This window comes from Cebus imitator, unplaced genomic scaffold (genome assembly GCF_001604975.1).
Source record: "Cebus imitator isolate Cc_AM_T3 unplaced genomic scaffold, Cebus_imitator-1.0 Scaffold40, whole genome shotgun sequence".
In the NCBI taxonomy this organism is placed as follows: Eukaryota; Metazoa; Chordata; class Mammalia; order Primates; family Cebidae; genus Cebus; species Cebus imitator.
In genome coordinates, this window is record NW_016107355.1 from 5,538,976 (window position 1) to 5,556,885 (window position 17,910).

Consider the following 17,910-nt stretch of genomic DNA (forward strand, 5'->3'; position numbering starts at 1 on the left):
GGGAGGGACAGTGCGGGGTGGGGAGCTGGGGAGAGATAGCAAGGGGAGAAATGCCAGATGTAGGTGATGGGGAGGAAGGCAGCAAATCACACTGCCACGTGTGTACATATGCAACAATTTTGCATGTTCTTCACATGTACCCCAAAACCTAAAATGCAATAAAATAAATAAATGGGAAAAAAATTTGCCTCAGTAGAGATTCTGATCACATAAAAGTATGCTGTCTTATTCTGGTGCTACAATCATCAATGCAGATGATTCTGGTGTTGTGATCATCAATGCAGATGACCAGAATAAGACAACATACTTTTGATGTGATTTATTATCTCTATTGATAATAAATGTGTTCAGAAACCCATCTTTCACAGTCAAATGGAAGTTTAGATGTTTTCTTCCTATGACATCCCTCTACCAAAATGCTTAGTTTCCCTAAGGATTATGACATTTAATGCAGTAATAGACTATTCCAACATAGTAATCTGTATAGTTTACATTCCTTATTCTCCTGTCTTCAGCCCAGTTCCCTATTAGAGCTGCCAGGCTATTTTCTGCTTCTTTCCTTGAAGGAAGAATGTGGGGAAGCAGAAGTCCAGGAAAGGGGATATATTAATATCATTCTGAGTTTTGTGTATGAACTAACAAATTTCTTAGAGAAATATGAAAATACCAAATTTTTTGTGGGGTGCATATATTTTTTCATAGACTTTACAGGTGTGGGCTAGGAGAGGACAAGTAGGGGAAGAAACACACAGGAGAAATTAATGACAATTTAGATGAATACATGTCCCACATAAAGAGATTCTGAAACCTCTCTAGAGAATCAGCAGCACTGGAGATACGTATGTTAGAGCTCTGTGTGTGCTGAGTGTGTGAGACTAAGAGCAAAGAAGATATCTTCCCCAGGAAGAGTCCTCACAAGGTGATTTTACATGCCAACATGTTCCTATGCCCACTAAGCAATAACAGACCCAGTGTACTGAGATAGCAGGGTTCACAGCAGAGAAAGAGTTTAATGATCCCAGAAGACCCAGCAAGGAGACAGGAGGAGATGCGCAAATCTGTCCCCTGGAGGAGTTCTGGGCTGGAGTTTTTATAAAGATCATGGAGGGTGAGGTGCTGAATAATTGGGGTCATTGATGGGTCTGGGTAAGGAGGATGAAGTCACCAGGATGTGGGAACTGCATTCTTTGATGATTCAGCTTCTTGTGGTCCTTCAGACCAGCTGAATCAGTCGTTTCATCAGTGTGAAGGGCCTGAAAAAATATCTCAAAGGGAAAACTTAATGTTTCATAATCTTCCAGTTGTTACATGTAGAGCAGTTGAGGGCATCTATAATTTTGTAACAGGGTCTACATGATTCTGAGGCAAGAGGCAATCAACTATGAGGAAGAGGTCAGAGAGTGAGCTGACCAAATAATTAATGCACAGTGTGTTGCAAGCTGGGTTTATTTCATTTCTCTCTTTCCTTTTGTTCTGGAGAATTTTAGAAAGATTATAGGGGCAGATTCAGCATCATGGGTGGATAATGGATTGAGCTAGCCTAGGCTCTATATCACTAACAAGGCGGGAGAACAGTGAAATGATTCTTATGTCCCCAGTAAAGTCCCAGAAGAAGCAAAGATGCCACCCAGATATAAAGGGTCCATACAGGGCCAAGCTACATTTCAGCATGATCTTCAGGAATCAAAGACAAGGTTCAAATAGGACAACCAAAATGTCACTAGATCTTCACATAGACCAGCAATATATGTATTTCACTCTTCCAATCTACTGGAATTCTATTAAGTCACTATAACCCTTACTTCCAGAATTTACATATTTATCCTGGGAAAAAGGCTCTGAAAATGATCAAGATTGAATTTTTCTCACTGCATTAAAATGGGCAAATGAAGTAGAAATTAGGCTGAATTAGGACAACAAAATATAGAGCTTTTTTAATAAATAACTTTCTAACCCTTACAGTTTACAGTTTATAAGTTTGTAACCCTTTCAATTCATTATAAATTATTCATTCATTACAATATATGTAACATTCTCACCCTTTGTTAGAGCTCATTACCAGTAGTGTTCCCATGTACATTATTTGTCATCATGGCCCGAATACTTGTTATTCATATACTTTGTAGAGCACATTTAGAATATGTTGAATTAGACTACATGAATGGTAAGTTTTATGCAATATAATGTTTCTAAATTTCCTAGATTTGCAGAGAGAGAACACACTGACTAACACAGAAATGAACAAAGATTCTTGAAGAAATCTTTCAAAAGACTATACTTCTTTCGGAATATAAGAAAGAAAATACAGCCAGCCTGAATTGCTTCAGAAGATGACTATTTAAAATTAACATAAAAGCAGCATTGCCACAGCCCAAGAAACTACAAGACAGGGCTCATGAAGTCTGACTGATTGATGCAATTTCAAGTCCACATATACTTGGGATTTTTTTTTAATGTTGGAAGTATTTCAAAGTTTGAACCACTTATTAGGCTACCAAAAAATATACTATTCAACTTCCACTTCAGAACTGATCGTTAGAATGGTATTCCACCTTAGATTATACTGCTACTCTCTATCTCAATATTCTTAGATACTTCAAGATGTTCAATGTGTAAAGGATGAACAAAAAGCTCAGGCAGCCTGGCACAGTTTGCAAGTAAGACTCACAAAGGCTACCTTTTCTTTATAGCATCAGACCCTTTTTTTTCCACAAGAGGGGAAAAGATCTATTTGACACATTTCTCAAGGATTCTTTTATTCTGTCACTTCTCAAGCAGAGAGTAAAAAGTCCTTTCCTCTTCCCTTAGTAATATATTGTGTGATTTTTCCATCAGCCCAGCAACTCTGAAAATCTGCTGAAAGTGACTTTAGTGCACTCACATACAAAAGTGCATTTTCCTGAAGGAAAAAAAAAAGTGTAACTGTGAAAATATATACTATATATAGGCATATATGTGTACACATATTATTTTACATATATCCATCTATAGTGACATAGATTCACATAGTGTAATCCAGGAACAGATATTTTAAATGTAAAATAAGTAGAACAATTCAAGAGACACTGGGATATGAGAAAACAAAAGGAAAGAGTATATCACAAATTGTATGATTTGCTAAACATTTGTACAACATCAAATAGCATAAAATCCAAATTTTAAAATGCAAGTTTTGTATTCACCAGATGATGTATCTGAACCATAGAAATATTTAGGACTTACAGTTAGAAACAGGTTAGTTAACATCACAGCGAAACAGCTTAAAAATTATTCTACCACAAAGAATGAATTGTGATGCTCTGATGAAATATTTCCAGGAGCATATTAATCATCATATATGGATCTCTTTCTGAGATCCACAAAGAAATCAGCAAGGAGTAGAGAAGTGGGCTGAAAAGGTGAAGCAACAAAATTTACAAGTTTGCTATAAAGAAGGAAGTATTTTTTAACTCATTGGGAAAAGCACATTGTGGACTTTTAAAAAATATGGACGATCAACACACCCTATATGCAGATCTTTAAAAGCCCATGTCTTAGACTAACACTGGATTTCCTTAGCTATTTCAAAATTCTTACCTTTTCATTTTTTTTTATTATTATACTTTAAGTTCTGGGGTACATATGCAGAATGTGCAGGTTTGTTACATGGGTATACACATGCCATGGTGGTTTGCTGCACCCATTAACCTGTCATCTACATTAGGTATTTCTCTTAAGGCTATCCTGCCCCTAGCCTCTCAACCCCTGACAGGCCCTGGTGTGTGATGTTCCTCTCCCTGTGTCCATGTGTTCTTACTGTTCAACTCCCACTTATGAGTGAGAACATGCAGTGTTTGGTTTGGACATGAGCTCATCCTTTCTTATGGCTGTATAGTATTCCATGCTGCATATATGCCACATTTTCTTTATCCAGTCCACCATTGATGGCCATTTGGGTTGGTTCCAAGTCTTTGCTATTGCAAACAGTCCTGTAATAAATATATGTGTGCATGTGCCTTTATAGTAGAATGGTTTATACTCCTTTGGGTATATACTCAGTAATGGGATTGCTGGATCAAATGGTATTTCTGGTTCTAGATCCTTGAGGAATCGCTACACTGTATTCCACAATGGTTGAATTAATTTACACTTCCACCAACAGTGTAAAACCATTCCTATTTCTCCACATCCTTTCCAGCATCTGTTGTGTCCTAACTTTTTAATGATTACCATTCTAACTGGCCTGAGATGGTAGCTCTTTGTGGTTTTGATTTGCATTTCTCTAATGACCAGTGATGATGAGCTTTTTTTCATATGTTTGTTGGCTGAATAAATGTCTTCTTTTGAGAAGTGTCTGTTCATATCCTTCACCCACTTTTTGATGGGGTTCTTTGGTTTTTTTCTTGGAAATTTAAGTTCTTTGTAGATTCTAGATATTAGACCTTTGTCAGATGGGTAGATTGCAAATATTTCTCGCATTCTATAGCTTGCCTGTTCACTCTGATGATTGTTTTGCTGTGCAGAAGCTCTTTAGTTTAATTAGATCCCAGTTGTCTATTTTGTCTTTTGTTTACATTGCTTTTGGTGTTTTTGTCATGAAGTCTTTGCCCATGCCTATGTCCTGAATGGCGCTGCCTAGGTTTTCTTCTAGGGCTTTTTATGATTTTAGGTCTTATGTTTAAGTCTTTAATCCATCTTGAGTTAATTTTTGTATAAGGTGTAAGGAAGGGGTCCAGTTTCAGTTTTCTGCAAATGGGTAGCCATTTTTCCCAACTTGTTTTTTTCAGGTTTGTCAAAGATTTCAAAAAGCTTATCCACCATGATCAAGTCGGCTTCATCCCTGGGATGCAAGACTGCTTCAACATACACAAATCAATAAACTTAATCCATCTCATAAACAGAACCAACAAACCACTGCTCAAGGAAATAAGAGAGGACACAAACAAATGAAAAAAAACTCCATGCTTATGGGTAGGAAAAATTAATATCATGAAAATGGCCATACTGCCCAAAGTAATTTACAAATTCAGTGCTATCCTCATCAAGCTACCATTGATTTTCTTCAAAGAACTAGAAATAACTACTTTAAATTTAATATGGAACCAAAAAAAAAAAGCCTGTATTGTCAAGATAATCCTAAGCAAATAAAACAAAGCTGGAGGCATCACGCTACCTGACTTCAAACTATACTACAAGGCTACAGTAACCAAAAATCATGGTACTGTTACCAAAACAGATATATAGACCAACAGAACAGAACAGAAGCCTTAGAAGTAATGCCACACATCTACATTTTCAGTTAATTTTCTAATAACTACTGAAACATGGGGGAAAGTCTATAGCATCAATTTTGTAAAAAGTATTGTGTATTTTATAAAACATAAAAATACTAGTTTCCAATGACTTCCTTATATCCTCTCCAATATATAAACATGGCCTCTGTAAAAAAAAATTCTGAAAATATTATTTATAATCCCCACAGTCTAAGAATATTGGGAAAAACTCTTTAATACACTATAATATTTTAAGTAAATTCTCAAGATTCAATGTGTTCCAATGTTATCCTTACTAATTGCTTTTGAATTGAATGACTAATTTAAAACTGAACAACAGGCCAGGTGTGGTGGCTCATGCCTGTAATACCAGAGCTTTGGGAGGCCAAGGCGGGTGGATTACTTGAGGTTGGGAGTTGGAGACCAGCCTGACCAATATAGAGAAACCCCATTTCTGCTAAAAATATAAAATTAGCCGGGTGTGGTGGTACATGCCTGTAATCCCAGCTACTCGGGAGGCTGAGGCAGAATTGCTTGAACCCATGAGGCAGAGGTTGCAGTGAGCTGAGATCATGCCATTTCACTCCAGCCTGGGCAACAAAAGCAAAAGTCTGTCTCAAAAAAAAAAAAGAAAAAAAACTGAACAACAACAAAAAAAAAAACAGCAGTGGGTCAAACAGTTAAGTAACACTGTCACAATTATCAATTAATAAAAATAAGAAATTTCATTGATCCTTCTCAACAGCTATACAAATTGAATTTTTTAAAATTAACTTATCAAAACACTTTTACTACACAAGTTATCATCACTGATAATGTAAGAAATTCTTACAGTATAGACCTATTATAAGGAAAAAATAATCTCTTCGAAACATCTCAAATTTAATCTTCCTTTTTAACTTTTATTTTATATTCAGGGGGCAATCACAGGTTTGTTACATAGGTAAACTTGCATCATGGGGGTATGCTGTGCAGATTATGTCATCACCCAGGTATTAAGCCTAGTACCCATTAGTTGTTTTTCCTGATCTTCTCCCTCCTCTTACCCTCTACCCTCTAAAAAGCCCCAGTGTGTGCTGTTTCCCTCTATGTGTCCATGTGCTCTCATCATTTAGCTCCTACATATAGGTGAGAACACGCAGTATTTGGTTTTCTGTTCCTGTGCTAGTTTGCTAAGGCTGATGGCCTCCATCCATGTCCCTGCAAAGGATATGATCTTGTTCTTTTTTATGGATGCATTATATTCTGTGTTTCATATTTACCACATTTTCTTTATTCAGTCTATCACTGATGGACATTTAGGTTGATTCCATGTCTTTGCTGTTGCGAATACTGCTGCAATGAACATATGAATGTATGTATCTTCATAATAGAATGATTTCTATTTCTTTAGGTATATACAGTAATGGAATCGCCAGGTCAAATGGCATTTCTGTCTTTAGGTCTTTGAGGAGGAATCACCACACTGTCTTCCACGGTGGCTGAACTAACTTAAACTCCCATCAGCAGTGTATAAGCCTTCTTTTTTTCTCACAACCTTCCCACCGTCCGTTGATTTTTGACTTGTTAATAATCACTATTCTGACTGGTATGAGATGGCATCTCATTGTGGTATTGATTTGCATTTCTCTAACGATCAGTGATGTTGAACTTTTTTTCATATGATTGTTGGCCACATGTATGTCTTCCTTTGAAAACTGTCTGTTCATGATCTTTGTCCACTTTTCAATGGGGTTGTTTTTTCCTTGTAAATTACAGTTTCTTGTAGATTTTGGATATTAAACCCTTGTCAGATGGAGAGATTGTAAAAATTTTCGCCCAATCTACAGATTGTCTGTTCACTCTGATAATAGTCTCTTTTGCTGTGCAGAAGCTCTTTAGTTTAATTAGATCCCATTTGTCTTTTGGCTTTTTTGCAATTGCTTTCAGTGTTTTCATCATAAAATCTTTGCCCATGCCTATGTCCTGAATGGTATTGCCTAGGTTGTCTTCCCAGGTTCTTATAATTTGCGGTTTTACATTTAAGTATTCAGTCCAGATTTATTTAATTTTTGTATATGGTGTGAAGAAGGGGTTCAGTTTCTATATTCTGCATCTATCTAGCCAGTTAACCCATCACCATTTATTGAATAGGGAATCCTTTCCCTATTGTTTGTTGTCAGATTTGTTGAAGATCAGATAGTTATAGGTTTGCAGTCTTATTTCTGGGTTATCTATTCTGTTCCATTTTTCTCTGTGCTTGCTCTTAACCAAACTTTCAGTTATGATAGCTCTGTAGTATAGTCTGAAGTCAGGAAGTGTGATGCCTCCAGCTTTGTTCTTTTTGCTTAGGATTTCCTTGGTTATTTGGGCTCTTTTGGGGTTCCATACGGATTTTAAAACAACTTTTTCTAGTTCTGTGAAGAATGTCAATGGCAGTTTAATAGGAATAGTGTTAAATCTATAAATTGCTTTGGATAGTGTGAACATTTTCTAGATATTGATTATTCCTATCCATGATCATGGAATACATTTCCATTTGTTTGTGTCACCAATGATTTCTTTGAGTAGTGGTTTGTAATTCTCCTTGTAGAGATATTTTACCTTCTTGGTTAGCTGTACTCCTAGTATTTTATTCTTTTCTATGGCAATTGTGAATGGAGGTTCATTTATGATTTGGCTCTCTGCTTGACTGTTGTTGGTATATCGAAATGCTAGCACTCTTTGTACACTGATTTTTTATCCTGAGACTTTGCTGAAGTAATTTATCCACTTAACAAGTTTTGGGCTGAGATGATGGAGTTTTCTAGATGTACAATCTACATATAGGATGATGTCATCTGCAAACAGGGATAGTTTGACTTCCTCTCTTCCTATCTGAATGCCTTTATATCTTTCTCTTGCCTTGACTTCCCTGGCCAGATCTTCCAATACTATGTTGAATGTGAGTGGCAAGAGAGGGTATACTTGCCCTGTGCTGGTTTTCAGGGGGAATTCTTCCAGCTTTTGCCCATTCAGTATGATGTTGGCTGTGGGTTTGTCATAGATGGTTCTTATTATTTTGAGATATGTTTCTTGAATATTTAGTTCATTGAGAGTTTTCAACATGAAAGGACACTGCATTTTATCAAAAGCTTTTTCAGCATTTATTGAAATGATCATGTGGGTTTTGTCTTTAGTTCTGTTTATGTGATGAATCATATTTTATTGATTTGTGTATTTTTAACCAACCTTCATCCCTAGGATAAAGCCCATTTGATTGTTGTGAATAAGCATTTTGATGGGCTGCTGGATTCAGTTTGCCAGTATCCTGTTGTGCACTGATGCTCATCAAAGATATTAGCCTGAAGTTTTCTTTTGTTGTATCTCTTCCAGGCTTTGGTATCAGGATAATGCTGGCCTCCTAAAATGAGTTAGGGAAGAGTCCCTCCTTTTCATTTTTTTGGAATAGTTTCAGTACAAATGGTACCATCTCTTCTCTGTACATCTGGTAGAATTCAAATGTGAATACATCTGGTCTTGGGCACTTTAAGATGGTAGGTATTTATTACTGCCTCAATTTCAGAAATCATTATTGGTCTGTTCAGGGATTCAATTTCTTCCTGGTTCAGTCTTGGGAGGATGGTTTCCAGGAATTTATCCATTTCTTCTAGGCTTTCTAGGTTATCGGCATAGAAGCATTCATAATATTCTCTGAGGATTGTTTGTATTTCTATAGCATAACTCTTTTGAAAGATAATAAAACACTAAAATCTTCTCATTAAACTACAAGAAAAACTCAAAACAAAGAATAATCTATCTCATTGATAAAAGTGCTTATAAAATTGAAAATCCAAAATACATTTTCACACTCACTTTTTGCAAATTAATCAAAGTAATTAGTAATTAAATAGAAATACACTAGTCATCTACTCACTTATACCAATCCCTTCTTTAGTTAGTAGTAATGATACCCATATATATTTGGGAGGAAGAAGTAGAAAAGAATTAAATCAATCTTTTTAATAAAAGGATGCACTTTAAATTCTAATTTTCTGTGTTATTTTTCTAATTATAATCAACATGTAATCAACATTTCCAAATAACTAATGGCTTACTGAAATGATTGTCAAGTTAAAGATTGATTTTTGCGATTTTTTTTCCTTACTGAGTCACCTTGGTTATTTATATATAATGTAATACTTGTTCTTTTTAGCTGAGTGTGCATTCAAATTCTGCATAAGAATGCAGGTGACCTGTAACTTTAAAGTACTAATTTTTCTCAGATTGACAAGTAAACATAGAAGTCTCTTCTTACTACCTATTAACATTTTTAATAGGGAAAACAACATAAGCATTATGTTCCTTCAAGTGATTTTGAATCAGATCAGTTGTTTATTCAGACATGAACATCACCAGAATTCAGGATCGGTAGCCTATATCTAGATTGCAAACATGAATGCAAACGTTTAGCTGATTCAGATACGGCAACAAGCTATTGATAATGATGTATGCCTTACATCTATGCCTCAGAACAGTTGCAAACTAATTGTACTTTAGTCTTACTCAGAGGTGTTCTGCGAAATCTTTTTTCAAGCAGAAATTCTAAAATTTAATCTCTCATAATGTATTATAATGTACATCTCAAGACCTATATTCAATTTACAGTTCACTTGCTACATAATGAACCTCTATTAGTCACTTAGAAGCAAATCTACCTAAGTGGAAGAGCAGTAACATCATATGGCTAGAACCAGGGCAGCTAAAAGTCACTTGATTTTCCAAGCCAGATATCCAGGAAGCTTCTCAGAATCATAGCTGTTTCTGAGCCTCCAAATCCCTATTCTCCACATATATACTGTTTCAAAGTCCTACTGATTCCACCACCTTAATAAATCTCCATCCATCCATTTTTCTCTATTTCCACTGCGATTGCTCTGTTTTAGTCCCACATTGTCTTTCACTGGCACTACTGCAATTGTCTGGTCTCCATGTCACCAGTTTCTGCACTTCCTGATGCTGTTGTCCTAATTTTAGTTAGAGTGAGGTTTTTCTAATTCCATTCCCTCCATCAGTTTTAGTGTACTGCCTACACTGTCTACACCGCTTGAATAGAGTACAAAACATCTGAGTTCCACTCTCTACTGGTCTTCTGAGTTGTGTTCTACTCGAAGTCCTTTCACATTATATTTCATACTTAAAACTGCTACCAATTTCTTGAACATGTCAGAATGCTTCATGCCTTCAAATTTATGTCCCATCCTTTGCCTATATAATTACTCTCTCCCTCTGTTGCATCCCAGCCACAGCCAACTATCTGGGAAAGTTTGCTGTTCAAGCAACCCAAGATAGAAATTATCATCCATTCCTGGGAATGTCCACTGTGCCCTGCACATATGCCGCCGTATGCCCTGGAATTCTTCCCTGAACACTTGGGTGTTTTATCTCCTTTTAAGTTATTTGAGGTTGAAGACCATGTCATATTCATCTTTGCTTCCTCAGCACCTGGGACGGTGCCTGGATCGTAGTACTAAATCAATGTTTATTGAAGAAGCCACTGGATAGAAAATCAAAACAAAAAACTTATTCTGCCTTTCTGAGGTGAACTCTATGTCAAATTACATATTGAAACATCACTCAACACTAGACTAGCTTAATAAAAAAGGATATTTGCAGTCTATGAACTGCCATCCATTTTTTGTTTTTAATTTTTTGAGTAGATGTCACTACTTAGTTAAATCACATAGCAGAGTCACCAAGTGTAAATGAACTTAACAAGGTTTTTTCATTTGGTCTTTGGGAGCCTGTGCATACATGGTCCAAAGAAAAGCACTTCATTTTTTCCAATGTCAATGATGACTTCAATTTTATATAAATTAAATGCCCTCTGTCTCATCTCTGCCTACTTCTCAGTATTTTCAACTTAACTATATCCTCTAAAATCTTAAAATGTGAAGAACACTGAGTTACAGAAAGGGGACTGGTATGGGGCTTGATGTTCCACTGCTGGCTTTTTCTCATTTGAATATTATGATTTTGGGAGGTTGCAACCAGTAAGAAAAAATCTAACAGGGCAACTTTAATTACTTAAAAAAAAAACTATATTGTTGAAGCTCACTAAACAGGAATTACCTAAATGGATAAATATATTAATGCAGGTGGAAATTTATTAAAATGCCAATTATCTCTAACACATCTATAAATGTTATTTATTTTCACCAAAATTTCCTTATACATTTTTTGTGGAACTGGAGAATCTTCAAGTTTTAGGAAATTTGCCCCACTAAATGTCAAGACAACTTACAAGGCTGTACTAATTATAACAGTGTGGTAGTGATATGGGAAACCAACCAAAAAAATCAATGTTAACATAACACAAAAACAGTCTTGTACATGTATGAACACTTGCTATCTAACACGTGACCTTAAAAGTCAACAGAGGAACGATGGACTACTCAAACAGTGCCTTTTGGATAATGGTTATGTGATCATATGGAACGATGAGGTTTTTTTTGTTATGGGAAACTATATGAGAATGATTTTCTTTATTTTCTATTATACTTTAAGTTCAGGGGTACATGTGTAGGTCTTGCAGGATTGACACATAGGTATACACACGCCATGGTGGTTTGCTGCCTCCATCCCCCCATCACCTACATTAGGTATTTCTCCTAATGTTATCCATCCCTAATCTCCTCACACCATGCTATCCCTCCCCTACCCTCCCAACAGACCCCAGTGTGTGATGATCCCCTTCCTGTGTCCATGTTTTCTCATTGTTCAACACCCACTTATGAGTGGGAACATGTGGTGTTTGGTTTTCTGTTCTTCTATCAGTTTGCTGAGAATAACAGTTTCCAGGTTTATCCATGTCCCTGCAAAGGATATGAACTCATCCTTTTTTATGGCTATAGTATTCCATGGTGTATATGTGCCACATTTTCTTTATCTAGTCTATCTCTGATGGGCATTTGGGTTGGTTCCAAGTCTTTGCCATTGTAAACAGTGTTGCAATGAACATACCTGTGCATGTGCCTTTAAAACAGAATGATTTATAATCCTTTGAGTATATACCCAGTAATGGGATTGCTGGGTCAAATGGTATATCTATTTCTAGATCCTAGAGGAATCACCACACTGTCTTCCACAATGATTGAACTAATTTACACTCCCACCAATAATGAAAAAGTGTTCCTATTTCTCCACATCCTCTCCAGATTATTTAATGATCTGTTGTCTCCAGATTTTTTAAAGATCGCCATTCTAACTGGCATGAGATGGTATTTCAATGTGGTTTTGATTTACATTTCTCTGAAGACCAGTGATGATGAGCATTTATTAACATGTTTCTTGGCCACATAAATGTCTTCCTTTGAAAAGTATCTGTTCATATCCTTTGCCCAATTTTGATGGGGCTGTTTGTTCTTTTCTTGTAAATTTTAGATCTTTGTAGATTCTGGATATTAGCCCTTTGTCAGATGGGTAGATTGAAAACATTTTTCCCATTCTATTGGTTGCCGATTCACTCTAATAATTGTTTCTTTTGTGGTGCAGAAGCTCTTTAGTTTAATTAGATCCCAGTTGTCTATTTTGGCTTTTGTTGCCATTGCTTTTGGTGTTTTAGTCACGATGTCCTAGCCTATGCCTATGTCCTGAATGGTACTGCCTAGGATTTCTTCTAGGGTTTTTATGGTATTAGGTCTTATGTTTAAATCTTTAATCCATCTTGAGTTAATTTTTGTATATGGTGTAAGGAAGGGGTCCAGTTTCAGTTTTACGCACATGGCTAGCCAGTTTTCCCAACACCATTTATTAAACAGGGAATCCTTTCCTCATTGCTTGTTTTTGTCAGGTTTGTCAAAGAACAGGTGGTTGTAGATGTGTGGCATTACTTTCAAGGCCTCTGTTCTGTTCCATTGGTCTACATCTCTGTTTTGGTACCAGTGCCATGCTGTTTCGGTACCAGTATCATGCTGTTTTGATTACTGTAGCCTTGTAGTATAGTTTGAAGTCATGTAGCATGATGCCTCCAGCTTTGTTCTTTTTGCTTAGGATTGACTTGGCTATATGGGGCTCTCTTGTGGTTCCATATGAAGTTTAAGATGGTTTTTTCCAGTTCTGTGAAGAAGGTCAATGGTAGCTTGAAGGGGATAGCAATGAATCTATAAATTACTTCGGGCAGTACAGCCATTTTCACAATATTGATTCTTCCTAGCCACGAGCATGGAATGTTTCTCCATCTGTTTGTGTCTGATCTTATTTCCTTGAGCAGTGGTTTGTAGTTCTCCTTAAAGAGATTTTTTTACATCCTTCATTAGTTGTATTCCTAGGTATTTTATTCTCCTTGTGGCAATTGTGAATAGGAGTTCACTCATGATTTGGCGCTTTTTTTTTCAGTTATTGGTGTATAGGAATGCTTGTGATTTCTGCACATTGATTTTGTATCCTGAGACTCTGCTGAAGTTGCTTATCATTTAAGGAGATTTTGAGCTGAGACGATGGTGTCTTCTAAATATACAATCAAGTCATCTACAAATGAAGACAATTTGACTTCCTCTCTTCCTAATTGAATAAGCTTTATTTGTTTTTCTTGCCTGATTGCTCTGGTTAGAACTTCCAATACTATGTTGAATAGCAATGATCAGAGAGGACACCCTTGTCTAGTGCCAGTTTTCAAAAGGAATGCTTCCAGTTTTTGCCCATAATGATATTGGCTGAGGGTTTGTTGTAAATAGATGTTATTATTTTGAGATATGTTCTGTCGATAACCTAGTTTATTGAAAGTTTTTAGCATAAAGTGCTGTTGAATTTTGTTGAAGGCCTTCTCTGCATCTATTGAGATAATCATGTGGTTTTTGTCTTTGGTTCTGTTTATGTGGTGAATTATGTTTATAGACTTGTGTATGTTGAACCAGCCTTGCATCCCCGGGATGAAGCCTACTTGATCATGGTGGATAAACTTTTTGATGTGCTGTTTCAAGGTTTGCCAGTACTTTATTGAATATTTTTGCATCTATGTTCATCATGGATATTGGCCTGAAGTTTTGTTTTTTTGTTGAGACACTGCCGGGTTTTGTTGTCAGGAGGATGTTGGCCTCATAAAAACATTTGGGGAGGATTCCGTCTTTTTGATTGTTTGGAATAGTTTCAGAAGGAGTGGCACAAGCTCCTCTTTGTATGTCTGGTAGAATTAGGCTGTGAACCCATCTGGACCTGGACTTTTTTTGGTTGGTAGGCTATTAATCCTGCCTCAACCACGTTATTGGTCTATTCAGGAATTCAACTTCCTGGTTTAGGCTTGGGAGGGTCCAAGTGTCCAGGAATTTATCCATTTCTTCCAGGTTTACTGATTTATGTGCATAGAGTTGTTTGTAGTAATGTCTGATGGTAGTTTGTATTTCTGTGGGATCGGTGGTGATACCCCCTTTATCGTTTTCTATTGCATCTATTTGATTCTTCTCTCTTTTCTTTTTTATTAATCTGGCTGGCTAGTGGTGTATTTTGTTGATCTTTTCAAAAAGCCAGCTCCTGGATTTATTGATTTTTTGAAGGGTTTTTGGTGTCCTTATCTCCTTCAGTTCTGCTCTAATCTTAGTAATTTCTTGTCTTCTGCCAGCTTTGGGGTTTTTTTGATCTTGCTCCTCTAGCTCTTTCCATTTTGATGATAGGGTGTCAATTTTAGATCTTTCCTCGCTTCTCCTGTGGGCATTTATTGCTATAAATTTCCCTCTAGACACTGCTTTAAATGTATACCAGAGATTCTAGTATGTTGTGTCTTCGTTCTAGCTGGTTTTGAAGAACATCTTTATTTCTGCCTTCATTTCATTGCTTATCCAGTTGACATTCAGGTGCCAGTTGTTCAGTTTCCATGAAGTTGTGTGATTCTGAGTTAGTTTCTTAATCCTGAGTTCTAATTTGATTGCACTGTGGTCTTGGAGACTGTTATGATTTCTGTTCTTTTGCCTTTTCTGATGAGTGATTTACTTCCAATTAGGTGGTCTTTTTTAGAGTAGGTGCGACACGGTGCTGAGAAGAATGTATGCTCTATGGATTTGGGGTGGAGGGTTCTGTAGATGTCTACTAGGTCCTCTTGGTCCAGACCTAGTTCAAGTCCTGGATATCCTTGTTAGTTTTCTGTCTCATTGATCTAATATTGACAGTGGAGTGTTAAAGTCTCCCACTATTATTTTCTGGGAGTCTAAGTCTCTTTGTAGGCCATTAAGAACTTGCTTTATGTATCTGGGTGCTTCTGTACAGAGTGCATATATATTTAGGATCCAAGCCACATTGAGATACCATATCATGCCAGTTAGAATGCCGATCATTAAAAAATCTGGAGAAAACAGATGCTGGAGAGGATGTGGAAAAATAGGAACACTTTTACACTGTTGGTGGGAGTGTAAATTAGTTCAACCATTATGCAAGACAGTGTGGCGATTCCTCAAGAATCTAGAAATAGAAATTCCATTTGACCCAGCAATCCTATTACTGGGTATGTGCCCAAAAGATTATAAATCATTCTATTATAAAGATACATGCACACATATGTTCATTGTGACCCTGTGTACAATAGCAAAGACTTGTAACCAACCCAAATGCCCATCAATGATGGGCAAAGAAAATGTGACACATGTACACCATGGAATACTATGCAGCCATAAAAAACTATGAGTTTGTGCCCTTTGTAGGGACATGGATGAATCTGGAAATCATCATTCTCAGCAAACTGACACAGAAACAGAAAATCAAACACCACATGTTGTCACTCATAGACAGGTGTTGAACAATGAGAACACATGGACACAAAGAGGGGAGCATCACACACTGGGGTCTGTTGGGGGAGCTAGGGGAGGGACAGCGGGGGGTGGGGAGAGATAACATGAGGAGAAATGCCGGATATAGATGACGGGGGGATGGAGGCAGCAAACCACTTTGCCATGTATCTACCTATGCAACAATCCTGCATGATCTGCACATGTACCCCAGAACCTAGAGTAAAATTTTAAAAATACTTCACTTATCAAAAGACACCATAATGACTTCTACAAATGTATCTAGTAAGTAAATATCATGAATGTAAACAATGATCTTAGTACATGTACACTCATTAAAGTATTGTTTATAATAGCATAAGAGGTTCCAGAGAAGCCCCTCAAACCAGGAACAATCGGGGAGGAGTCAAAGCACTGGACCACCAATGTCCCTGTGATCCTGCCATCATTAATCAATCACCACCCTTCCCATTAGGCATGTAAAAGAAGAGAAAAAAGATGCCTAAAAGAGTTTTCTTTGAAGAAGGAATTTTCAATTACTGATTTGAAGTTTCCTCCATACTATCTTCAAAACAAGAAAATCACTGGGAAAACTTGGCATGTGTCCTCCGGAATTTGAAGGACATAGGAAACGGTGTCTGACTTGCACATGAGTTCAAGTGGAAGGGGCTGACTGGAGGCCAAACCACAAGAAAAAAAGCTTTGTTGGTAATTTCCTGAACTTGCAAAATTTGGTGAGCCAGTCCTGTATATATTTATTTCTAGTTATATTCTGAATTGTACCCCTCAAAGTTTGTATCATGAAGTCTTAACCCCCAGTTCCTGAGAATGTTACTCTACTTGGAAATAGACCTTGAAAGAGATAAAATTAAGTCATTAGGGTAGATCCTAACTCAATATGATTGATGTCCTCCTAAGAGGACACTGGAACACCGAGAAAACCACCGGTAAAATCATGTGAAAACACTGAGAGAAGACTGCCATTTACAAGACAAGAACAGAGCCCTCAGAACAAAAACAAACCTACTGGCACCTCGTTCTCATATTTCTGGCCTCCAAAACTGTGAGAACATAAATTTCTGTTGTTAAATTTATATTCTGTGGTATTTTGTTACGGCAGCCCTAACAAACCAATACACTCATGGGCCAGGGTAAGTTCCATGGAAGTGAGCTGTTTTGGGTTTGTCTTAAGAGAATTCCACCCAAGAGGGTCATTCTAGATGGAAAAAGGGACCACAGCAGCAGGACTAGGAGGGGAGCAGGGAGTTATGAGCATCATGAAAATTTATTTGGAGCACTATAGCAGTGAGGAATTTTCTAGTCATCCATAAGAGGATCCCACAAGAGAAAACATAAGCTCACCATCTGAAATACCCAGGAAGCACCAACCCAGTTTGTAACTGTCCAAGTTGAATGAAAATCTTTGTGTCCTTTTACCTTTGCCTCCTCCCCTAAGTTCCCAACCCTAGGGATCAGTGAAGGTGAAAGTAGCAGAGTGCTAAGTAAGTGGAGAGAAAAACAAAGACATCAACCACAGCATCCATTCTTATTTCAGGTTGCCCCCTCTGAAGTAAACATGATCTAGGGGATGGAGGAACTTTAAATTTGGTGAAGATTGAAGCTGTGATACTAGAGTTGGTCAGACTTTTATAAATACCAATATAAAGCAGTGGGAAACTATAGTGACAGCCTAGTGGTGAATTCAGAAATGGGAAGATACATCCTGCCTGAGGGAGTGAGTTGACAAGGGATGGTGAGAAAGACTGAAGAGACCTCCTATGCAACTGGGCAAGTCCATAACTTTAATAAGTCAGTTACAGCAGATTAAATACCATAAATAATGCCCATTAATATGAGATTTATTGTATAATTAATGATTCATATCAATACCCTTTCCAGTTTAAGCAACCACATAAAGTAGATCCTGA